At 35.9% G+C, this 10,658-nt stretch overlaps 1 protein-coding gene across 2 annotated transcripts in view; it reads right to left on the reverse strand.

The window, feature by feature from the left end:
- LOC100253844 (uncharacterized) overlaps positions 1 to 5,125 on the reverse strand; it is a 33,041-nt gene extending 27,916 nt beyond the window's left edge. Inside the window, exons 1-2 of one of the 2 annotated variants that reach the window (XM_059737004.1) lie at positions 5,022 to 5,125; positions 3,646 to 4,280 (exon numbers count right to left, since the gene is read on the reverse strand). The gene's annotated coding sequence lies outside the window, so the exon portion shown is untranslated. The remainder of the gene's footprint in view (positions 1 to 3,645; positions 4,281 to 5,021) is intronic. The other variant, XM_059737005.1, reaches the window with a different exon arrangement.
- Between the last annotated feature and the right edge of the window lie 5,533 nt (positions 5,126 to 10,658).

The raw sequence follows: 10,658 nt of genomic DNA on the forward strand, positions 1-10,658 counted from the left end.
ATAGGCATTAATTCGCTTATCTCAAGGTTGATTTTAAAATCCGAGATACTTTCAAGCCACATAAAAAGCTAGCTTAAATAGACCATTTGAGAATGAGATGCTTTGCAAAAGGAAAAAATAACATCAGCAAACAACAAATGGGAAATATCTACACCATCGCCCTTCCTCCCTTTTGCTTTGGAAAACAACAAAAAACCACCCTCTCTTGCCCTCTCCAAAAGACAACCAAGCCTTCATTGCCAACACAAACAAATAAGAGAAAAAGGGTCCCCTAGCCTTAGCCCTCCAAAACTTTGGAAGAAGTTGATAGGGCTAATATTTGGGGTGCAATAATGAAGTTCTTAAACTCAATGAATGGATCATCCAAATGATGGCAGTCAAGTGTCATAAAAGGCCTAGCCTACCTTCATTGGATACCAATTGGTTTTCAGATGAGATGATCAAAACTCAATCCAAGAATTGACATCAAAATTAATATTTAAGCCACAAGAGCATCATGTTGGGGAAGAGATTATTGGGGAAGCAACAATGTTGTTCTTCAGTCTGATGGATGGGTCACCTAAATGATAGTGATCAAATGTCATAGAAGGCTTAACCTATCTTCACTGCACACCAATTGGTTTTGAGACGAGATGATCAGAACTCAATCAAGAGGTACCATTAATTAGAACATAAAATTTCACTGTAGAAATTCGTCATTTAATCCAACTCATCCACTTATGATCAAACCCCATCTTAGTAAGAACAACTAACAAGAAGCCCTCATTAACATGATCATAAGCTTGGAAAATTACAGGCCTAGGAAAGAAGAGGAGTGTAGTTTGGAAAATGGCGCCTATTTGTTTGTTTTGGTGTATTTGGGGAGAGCGAAATAGAAGAATGTTCCAAGAAGAAGAGATGTCAGATACGAGCTTGAAGAATCTCTTCCTACGGTCTCTTCTTGAATGGTCTCAACAGTTCATGGATGTGGACTATCTCTCTTTTCTGAATTTGTTGGGTGTTTGATTTGTTGGCTAACTTTGGCTTTTCTAGGTTTTTGGTCCTCCTTTGTTGCCTTGGGTGAGGCTTTCTTTGTATCCTACTGGTGTACTTAGGGAGCGCCCACTATTTTGGCGTGTTTATATTTGAATTCTTCTTTGTCCATCAAAAAAAAAATGATCATAAGCTTTCTCAATATCAAAACTTACAAACAACTCCATTAGAATTGCTCGTCAACCTATAATCAATACCCTTGTTGGTAATAAGAACCACAACAAATATCCATCTACCCTCTACAAAGGTAATCTAGAGCTTGGAAATCACATTCCACCACCTTCTTCAACCTATTAGCTAAAAGCTCATACAACCCTCTGATTAAAAAAAAAGCTCATACAACCCACCCACTAGATTAATTGATCTAAAATCTTTCAACTCCTTGCCACCGTTGTTGTTAGGAATTAGCACCAAAAAGGTCGCATTCAACCTTTAAACAAATCCTTCCTTCATAAAACTCCCTAAAGAAGCCTAACACTTTCTCTTTCACAAAATCCCAACAAAACTAACAGAGGCCCAAAGAAAACCCATCTGGGCAAAACTGTCAAAGTGCTAAACACCTCCTCCTTAGTAAAAGGCACCTCTAAACCATCAGGCCCCTAAGTATCTAAGGCTATGAATAATATTCATTGGTGCTAGGTTTCCAATCCCCCGAATCAGACAATAGATTGTGACCGGCTTGAGCAAAACTTTCCTTTATCTCATTCTCCTTGTATAGCCAAGCCCCATTAGTTTTGAACTTGCCCATAAAGTTTCTTCATCTATGTGTGTTAGCCATCTTCTGGAAGTACTTAAAGAGTTTTTATCACCCCCCTCAACCAAAACTCCCTTAAACTTTGTCTCCAAGAAACATTTTCCAAAGATGCCCACTTACAATACTCTTCTTTGCTAACCTTCTAGCTTTAGACTCCTCTTGAGAAAGAGAAGATTCCCTCTCCTTTGAATCCTAAAAACCCGATTAAAAGCCATCTCCATTTTTATAGATACATTACCAAATACCTCTTTGTTCCAAACCTCAAGTCTGATTTCGAAAATTTCAACTTTTTCAACTTAGACACAAAAATAAAGCTACACGAACCAGTCAAATAATACCCCGTCCATGGACTTTTAAGCAAATCTTAAAACCATCCAGTTCATATATTTTCAAACCTGAACTCATTCCTCCCCCATCTAACAATATTGAAGAGTGATCTGAGACTGGCTTTGGCAAAGTACACTGAATCAACCCATTGAAGTGACTTTCCCACCCTTCCGATACCAGAAACCGATCTAAAATGGACTTAAACTAGTTATCCATTTCTCCACACCACGTAAAAGGACACCTCTGTAAGTGGAGATCACATAACCATTAACCCCTCAATAATATCCAAGAATCTCCTCTTTCAATAGATCATTTAATGATTGGGAGTTGGAAGAAGTGGGAAGGTTACTTTGTTATTTGGAAGGGAAGATGGTGAGGGTGGATGAGGAGGACAGAGTGAGTTGGGTGAAATCAAAGGACGGGGTTTTTTCGGTAAAGTCCTTGTATAAGGCTATGCAGCCGGCTTCTTCAGCTCTGTTCCCTTCAAAGATTATTTGGAGGTCTTGTGCTCAGCCCAAGATTAGCTTCTTTGCGTGGGAGGCTTCGTGGGGTAAAGTTTTGACTTTGGATCGGTTGCAAAAGAAGGGTTGGGTTTTGGCAAATAGGTGTTTTCTTTGTCAAAAGTGTGGGGAGTCGATTGACCACCTTCTCCTTCATTTTGAAAGAACAAGGGAGGTGTGGACCTTGCTCCTCTCTTTTTTTGGAGTTTCTTGGGTTTTTCCGCGTTTGGTGAAGGAAACTCTTATAGGTTGGAGAGGCTCTTTTGTGGGCAAAAAGAGGAAGGTGGCGTGGCTTTTGGGGGCGTTAAGCTTGTTTTGGGTTATCTGGAAGACTAGGAATTCAATGGCTTTTGAGGACGGTGTGTTGTCCATCCAAAAGCTGAAAATTTCTTTTGTATATTTACTTTGGTCGAAAACCAAATTGTAGATAAAAGATGGGTCTTCGACCTTAATAGATTTTATTGAATGGGTGTGTATACGATAAGGGAGGGGTTTTTTTGTGCTTTCCTAGTGGTTTGGGTTCTTTTGTAAGGGGGTGAGTTGTTCTTCTCTGTATCTATTTGAGTCGCTTCTTTAGCGACTCTTTTGCAACACACATATTTTCTTACTGATCAAAAAAAAAAAAATCCAAGAATCTCCTCATGGCTGCAATTAGTCTCTCTCCTTTGTTACATTCTCTCGGAAAGCGAATTATATTGAAGCCCCCTCCAACACACCAGGAATCATCCCATAGGCCCCAACTCAGCCCAAAACCCCTCTCTCACCCTTCCCCTAGTTCGCCTATGCACCCCAGTAAAGACCCAAACAAAACCATCTTTGTAGAAGGACATGAAACCCTTCCTCTTCCTTTTCATGTTCCATGAAGAGAAGGGAACTCAACTAGACTACCAATCCTCTCGTCCATTTTTCAGTGGGGCCTCAAACCCACACAGGGAGGCCTCTCCTAGCCCCGACGCCAATCGGATAGGGCTGTCGGCCCTCTCACTCAGCACAGATGACTGCCAACTCACCCCAGAGGAAGAAAGTTCGTACCTGAAAATCTGGGAGCTTCCTGCAAAAGAGCCTCGTCTGAAGTCGAGAAGCTAGAAAGCCAAGAGAGGTCTCCCCGTAGGACACCAACCTCGTACTGAGAACCTCAGTCTATGAATCAGCCGTAAGCTTCTCTTGCTTGACAGCAGCCGCGTTTTCTCTCCTGCACCGCACCGTGGATGAGACACTGTCTGAGGACGCCAAAACTCAGGGATGACACCCTCCGCACACCCACATACCTGGCCTCCCTCCAAGGGCAATTGGTTACAAAACCCTCGCTGCTTGCCGAGACCCGGCCCACAGGCCGTTTTCTTTCAGCGAAAAGGGCCTGGCCCAAACCACAACAATTCTAATCTTTGAGGCTCGGACTTGTAAGTTCCAACTAAAGACCAGGGGCCACTTGATGCACGACCCAAGTTCTCAACCCCCTCCACTACGTCAAAGCCCAATCCCCCAGGCCCATTTTCTCCTTCAAAAGGTCCAGAAAATCGTGGCTTTTCAGAGCCAACAGCTGAGAGCTTTAATGAATAATCTTCAAGATCTACTTTCTTTAGCTCCATCCTCCATGGCTGTTTAGAAAGAGTCAACTCCTCTTTCTTCCTACATGTTGTAATTTGATAGATGAATCCAGGTACTTCCTAGTATGATATTATATAGGAAAACCACCTCAAATCCAATCATTGAAGTCATTGGCCCAACAATAACTAACAACATCTTCCCTTAGTATTAATAGAGTCTATATCGAAGATGGATTGAAAAATCGGATTTTATCGGCGATATTTCGCCGATATATCGGATATCGGTGGCCTCGAAATGAAATTTAACACGGACGATCGAGAGGAATATCGGCAAAATGGGTAATATATCGATGAAATATCGGCCATAAATCGCGAGTGGAGCTGACGCGCGGAGCAGCCGGAGGAGGATTTCAAAAAATATCGCCGATATTTCGGTATTTTATCGGTATTTTTACCGATTTTTCGGGAAATTTCCCGATATTTCCTACCAGTCCAGCCCGCGCACAGGATACAAAATCTGTCCAATTTTTTTTTATAAAAAAACATCAATGCTATTTGGTAATCTGATCATGATTTGTAGGCAAAGGTTGTGTTTTTCAGCCTGCCTCAAAAATCGTGGATTTAGGGTTCGTGAAATTTAAATCCAATGGCACAACAGCAAAGAGACCCGTAAAACAGATTCAGAAAACACAGGGAGCAAAAGATAAGCATTTTTTTTTTTGTTTTCCTTGGGGGTTTTGCATGGATTTTCTCGGAAATCAAACGAGGATGAATTTTCCCGGAAATCGAATGGGGGATGGATTTTCTTGGGAATCAAACGGGGGTTGCAAAAAAAAAACAATAACATGATTAGATTAGTACCTACGAGGATTGAGAGTGGCAGAGGAAAATAGGGCCTTTTTAGGGATTCTCTGGTCTGGAGGGCAACTTCAGGAAAGGGCTTCTTGATGCCCGAGTGAGAGAAGTGGTGGCCGTTTTGATTTTTAGATTTAGCAGAGATAAAAAAAAAAAAAAAAACAAATCATGAGAACAATTTTCCTCTCTCTATATAAATAATTATTAATTATAGACCTTTATTTTGATTAAATCACTATCATAGATTGAAATTTCAATTTTTATCATAGGTATTTTATAAATTAAAATTAATTTAATAAAATAAATTATTAATAATTTTAATTATTTAAATAAATTAATGTTAATAAAAAAAGTTGTTATTATATATTTTTAATAAAATTTAAAAAATCAAATCTCAAATAAAATATTTTATATAAATTAATTTAATATTTTATTTAAAATATAATAAAAACATGTTTTAATAAAAGTATTTTAAAAATTTTTAAATAAATATTGTCTTTAACAAGATGGGCTCCCTTCATCTAACAATATAATAGAACCATATATTTAGGACTATTGTAATGTCATATGTAGAAATTGTTTTTATTTAATAAAATCAAATATTTTTTAACTCAATTCTAACTTTATACGCTTTCAAAATTCATATTTATTATTTTTAAAATTTAAATATCGAATTTACCGATATATCTCTGTTTACGATGTTTTTCTTTTTTATCATATATATGTCAATTACACTTATAAGATAACTTGAAAATGTGTATTTTTACTTATTTTATCATTTTTTTGAGTTTTTCCAAGAATTCCTATGAATTTTAAATAATTTTCGCTCCATCGATATTTTTCCGATATTTCCAATATATCTATAAAATCGAAATACCGATATATCCGTAAAATCTAATATTTCAATCCATGTTCGTGGTATAACAAGGTAAAAGTTATCGGTCTTTCAAAGACCCTCTATCATCCTTTGAGTTACAAATCCTTTTATTATGTGATGAAATGACATACCGTAACTCACTAAAAGCATATGTCAAATTCCATTAAAGGAATTACCATGGGCTCATGGATTTCTACATGTCTTTAAGATCACCCAAGGAGACACATTGTCTCGAAGTACATGAGATATCATAGTACTTTTATTGAGAATACTTATTGCTACTAATTTTTATTAACAGTGACTCAATCTATAGGGAATATATGATCACTTTAGGATCTTTCTCATATATGTCAAAGTCATTACTCACTTCTGCACAAGCCTAACATTCTCTCAAGTTTGAAAGACAATACAGTGTAGCAACTTTGTAAAGTCATGGCTACCTGATAACCATATGTCACAACTTACCATAAGGCTTATTTAATGTGTAATTGTATATACTAGTGCACTCACCATAGGAACCCTATCCTGATAACTAAGACCAATCAACCCTCCAATTAGAAAGTAGTACATTACAACCTTAAATGGATTGTCAAGGTCCATGAACCAATTGTGAATAAAACAACTACTTGAAAGTAACTCATGACTTAGACCTTTCGTGCAACTCCTAATGCACACAAATCATGTACAATGCAATAAATGATAGGCTAAAATATTCATAAAGTATAATGCATGGAATAAGTATAGATAAAAATGAAACTAGAACATCATTAAACAAATAATGAATTTCATATTTGTTACATCATGTCATTTTTTTAAGGGCTCTATCCTAACCTAATAAACCCCAAAATTTATTACATTATGTTATGCTTTTAAGGGCTCTATCCTAATAACTTCTTACTTGCCCTAAGGGGTTATAGTAAAAAAACTTGATTTCAACTATTAAGATATATCCCCTTAAAAGCATGTCATGATGTAACAAAATAAGAATTTATTAATATATTTATTCATCATGATTTATGGTTCTCATTTATATTCTTGATTGTATTAATTATTTGTTTGTCCATTCATATCTATATTAGTTGCCTAGTACATGATGTGAGAGTATTGAAAGTTCTACAAAAGATCAAAGTCATAGGTTTTTTGTAAGATGATGAGTAGTTCAAAGTTAGTTTATGGAATTAGGCAATTCGCTAAAGACTATAGTACACTACCTCCTAATTGGAGAGATGACTTATCTTAGTCGTCATGATGGTATTCTCATGGTGCGTGCACTAGTATTGGGTAGTCATGATACATATTGAGAAAAAATACTTTCTTATTTGTGAGATAGTGTATAGAAGCGATTATGTTGTGGAAAAGAGAACTTCTATGAGAACTTAATGGATCCCTTCACCATGACTTTGTCGAGCAGAGTCTTTGATGGTTATAAGGATAACATAGGTGTCAGATGTTGTCCCAATATGCTTGAGGAATAGTAGAAGATTGTTAGAATAGAACCTTTAAAAACATGATATGATGTAACAATAAATGATTTTCCTTATTTATATGATGATTCTAATTTTCCATTTACTATCCTATTTATGCATTATCTATGATTGAGCATTTAGGCTTGCATCATCTTGCATTATACATGAATTGGCCATATTAGGAGTTGTGTAAAAAGTCCAAGTCATGGGTTTCGTGCTAATAAATGAGTTGTTCATCACTGGTTCATGGACTTAGGCAATCCACATGAGGTTACAATGCACTACCTCTTAATTGATAGGATAACTTGTCTTAGTCAATAGAATAGGGTTCCCATGGTTAGTGTATCAGTGTGTATGTTTACAAATTAGATAGGACTTTTGGTGAATCATGATATTAATTATCGGGTAGTTATAACTTCACCAAGCTACTATGTTACATGAGCTCTTAACCTTAAGAGAATATTGAGTTAGTGTTAAGGTCTTTAGTGACTTTGAGCTATGGGTGAGATCCTAAGGTAGTCATATATTCTCTACAAATTTGATCATTATTGATTAAGATAGGTGACAATAAATATTCACAAGATAGGCAACATAATATCTCATGAGACTAAGATAGTGTGTCTTCTTGGGTGATGCTAAGGACTTGTAATCATGTAAAATATAGTCATAATAATTCCTTTAGATGAATTTGAAACATACACTTTATGAGATTAAGTTTATTAGTTCATAGAATAAGAAGATTTAAGACTCAAGGATTAAAGAGGTAATCATCAAAAGTTGACAACATCTACCTTATTAGATTATTGACACAAATTCATGGAGAGTTTACATGTTGTCAATTAGTAGGTCATGGACCCAAGGTTCATATCTCGTTTCAATATCATAGGATACTTGAGTATAATTGAATCTTTTATAGTGAGATGTTGAGTCAAATTTAAAATAAGATTATGAAAGAGACAATATTTTCCTATGGGTCACATTTTTTTCCCACTCAAACTCACATTCCTTTGTAACACATCATTTGAAGGATAGATGGGTTCTTATTCATAAGTGTGCATAAGAGCATTTTGGATAAAAACACAATATTGCACAAAAGCTTATGAATGAATTAATTAATTAGATTCCAATATAACTAATTAATTAATTATGACCTAATAGGCTAGATTAAGTGACCTAAGCCTAAGATGGGCTTAAGTCACTTAAGCCCACAAGAAAACCTATATAAGCCCCCTTATGGGATTCTAGCTTGGCAGTTCAATCATTTTGTCTTCCAGAAAGAAGTGAGAACCCTAGCCTCCATCCTTATGAAGAGGATTCCACCATTCTCATGTGCCAATATCTAGGAAAGCGAGCTTTCAAGTGGAATCTTATGAGGTTTTTTTAGATTCACATTGTCTTTTGCTTCATTTGATATCAATCTAGGAACATTTAGATCAAATGTCTATGTTTTAAGCCCTATATCTATAATTTTGTATCTTTATCACTTCCATTGTGTAGATCTAGTGCCCTTTGGTTGTTAGAGAGCATGCACCTATTATCCAAGGGTTTCCCAACATTGACTACGAGGAGACCTTTTTATTGGTAATCATTCTCAAGTTCATCAGAATACTTTTGTTCGGTGTGAAATATCTCAATTATGAGATATGGAAAATGGATGTCAAGACAACATTATTAAATGACTATCCTGATGAGAGCATCTATATGATGCAACCATACGATTTCACAACAAGGGCTAAGGGCATTTGGTATACAAGTTGCATAAATCCATTTATGGATCAAAGCAAGCATCTCGTTCATGAAACAAACATTTTGATTAAGTAGTTAAAACTTTTGACTTTGAATAAAATGAGAATGAGCCTTGTGTGTACAAGAATATGTAGGGACGCATGGTGGTGTTCATGATCTTGTGTGTTGATGACATTCTACTCATTAAGAATGATGTGAAGTTAATGTCATCAATCAAGATATGGTTGTCGACTATGTTCCAAATGAAAGAAGGGGAGAAGCACAATATATTCTTGGGATTAAAGTTAAGATTGCAATAATAAGATGATTGTGTTTTGGTTATGTATGAAAGTAGTAACATATACCTCAACAGTGGATAGTCATATGTATGTAATGTTGTGTGCTAGATTAGACATTTGCTTTATCATATGAATGGTGAGTAGATATCAGTCTAATCCAAAACTATAGTATTATTAGACAACATTCAAGTATATACTCAAGTATGTCAGGAGAACGAGATATTATATGTTTGTGTTCCATAGCAATGAGTTGGAACCCATTGGGTACATAAATTTGAACTTTTAGTTTGATAAAGACTTTTGTAAGTCAACCTTTGACTTTGTGTTCACTCTAGATGGTGAGTTGTTAATTGGAGAAGTGTGAAGCAATCTTACATTTATAACTCCACTATGGAAGTCAAGTATGTTGTTTCCTTTGAAGTAGTAAAGAAAGTTGTTTAGCTTAGGAAGTTCATTATGGGACTTGGGGTAATTCCCTTGGTTGTACTGCTTATGATCTGATTTTGTGATAACAGTGAGATGGTAACATAGTCTAAAGAATCAAGGAACCATCAAAAGGATAAACACATTGACAGAAAGTATCGCCTTATTCGTGAGATAATATAAAAAAGTGATGTTGTGAAGAGGATACCTTCTACGAGAACCCGACAGATCATTTGACTAAGACTTTAACTAGTAAAATATTTGATAGTCATGAGGATAACATAAGTGTCAAATGTATTCACAACGTGGTTTCACTACTAGTGGGAGCTTTTTAGAATAGATCCCTTAAAAGCATGATATGATGTAACAATAAATGGTTTTCATAATTTATATGATGATTCTAGTTTTCCATTTACTATCCTATTTATGCATTATCTATGATTAAGCAGTCAGACTTGCATCACTTGCATTGTATATGAATTGAGTACATTAGGGGTTACATAGAAAATATAAGTCATATGTTTCATGCAAGTAGATGAGTTGCTCATAACTGTTTCATGGATTTAGGCAATCTATGTGAGGCTACAATGCACAACCTTCCACTTGGGAGATGACTTGTCTTGATTATTAGGATGAAGTTCTCACAATTAGTACACCAATGTATATAGTTACACATTAGATAGGACTTATGGTGAGTCATGATATTAGCTATTGGATAGTAATGATTACACCAAGCTACTATGTTGTATAAACTCTGAACCTTGAGAGACTATTAAGCTAGTATTGAGGTCTTTAGTGGTTTTGACCTACGGAGGAAACCTCGAAGTGGTCTCATACTTCCGTAAGTATTCTC

This window comes from Vitis vinifera, chromosome 5 (assembly GCF_030704535.1).
Source record: "Vitis vinifera cultivar Pinot Noir 40024 chromosome 5, ASM3070453v1".
Classification (NCBI taxonomy): domain Eukaryota; kingdom Viridiplantae; phylum Streptophyta; class Magnoliopsida; order Vitales; family Vitaceae; genus Vitis; species Vitis vinifera.